This window comes from Fukomys damarensis, unplaced genomic scaffold (assembly GCF_012274545.1).
Source record: "Fukomys damarensis isolate Sample0158 unplaced genomic scaffold, DMR_v1.0_HiC HiC_scaffold_10, whole genome shotgun sequence".
Lineage (NCBI taxonomy): Eukaryota > Metazoa > Chordata > Mammalia > Rodentia > Bathyergidae > Fukomys > Fukomys damarensis.
This window is the reverse complement of record NW_022900922.1, coordinates 38,140,970-38,142,322: the sequence shown is the minus strand read 5'-3', so window position 1 is coordinate 38,142,322 and position 1,353 is coordinate 38,140,970. Positions and strand designations below refer to the sequence as shown.

Genomic DNA, 1,353 nt, shown 5'->3' with positions numbered 1-1,353 from the left:
GAAGGAGAAGGAGAAGGAGAAGGAGAAGGAGAAGGAGAAGGAGAAGGAGAAGGAGAAGGAGAAGGAGAAGGAGAAGGAGAAGGAGAAGGAGAAGGAGAAGGAGAAGGAGAAGGAAGAAGAAGCAACAGCAGCAGCAGCAGCAGCTAGTGAATACGGATGACAGACAAGTAAACCAGAAGATGGCGGTGAAGGCTAACAGTCGCTTCTTCAAACAAGGGAGCTGTATAAATGTAAAAAAAAATCATGCAATGACTCTTGTTTTGAACTTCTAAACAAGGATGTAGCTGGGTGAGCAAAATTTTGAAACTGACTAAACCTGGGACAGAGGACACGTGTGCGAAAGTGCACAGAGCCCTCCCTGCCCGCCGTTCTGTCCTTAGCAGTCTCCTGCCGGGACAGCAGTGCACCCTTGAGTGGCAGCATAATGCAACCTCGGCTCCGTCCTGTGGGCTCCACCTTGCCCCCAGCTCCTCCCAGGCAGGAAGCACCCAGAAATACGCACTGAATGAATGAGTCTGTGAACAGAGGAGAAAGGGAAAAAACAGGCTGTGACCAGAATTTTCTTTGAACGAAACCATGTTGTTTATTACAGAGACTCTGATCACGGAAAACTTACTTGGGTGAAAGAAAAATACAGCATCCTGTTACTTTCTGAGAAAGCGTGTTGGTTTTAGGGAAAGCACACCTCCTTTGCCTGTTTTGTTCCAGCCTAAACAAATTTACTCCTCCAAGGAAAAGACACCGGTCCAACATACCAGATTAAAAGAAAAACTGAGAAACAAGTGATATCAAAAGCTGTTCCAAAGCTGCAAGCTGACCCCGGGTGGCAGTGATTAAAAATCATATAGAAACTGATCTGGCAGTTTACCTGAAAATGCTAAGTAAATAAACATGCTGGGGTGTGGGGTGGGGCAGGCATCCAAGCCGACAGGGTGAAAGTTCAGGGGATGAAAGCTCGGGGGCTTAATTTTGGAAATTAAAGAAAGCTTGGAAAATTAGGTAGATCCTGGGTCTGCTTATTATTTCTATTTTGGACATTTGTACCCCACTAAGAAACTGCTTTCCACAAGGCACAGGTTAAAACGATATCACTGTGACTGTGATTCAGAGCTATTAACATCACACCCCCATCTTTCTGCTGCCATCCCTGAAACTTGGGGGCCCTGCGCTGCCCATCAGTGTAGCGGACGGCTATATGGACCACGCTTGTCACTGAAGGGCCCGGGCCACTCTCCATTTTCCTTCTGGGACAGTGCTCTGTCCTTGCCGGCGACCTCCTGCGGGCGGCCCTGGGCTCTCCGCGGCTAGGCCCGCGCCGCCAGGGTTCCACTGTCAGGGTCCTGCACTCCTGTG

The 1,353-nt window shown here is 49.0% G+C and overlaps 1 protein-coding gene across 1 annotated transcript in view; it reads left to right on the top strand.

Annotated features, from left to right (window-relative positions):
* Irf4 (interferon regulatory factor 4) overlaps positions 1-1,353 on the top strand; it is a 32,490-nt gene that overhangs the window by 14,584 nt on the left and 16,553 nt on the right. The gene's annotated exons all lie outside the window — the stretch shown is intronic.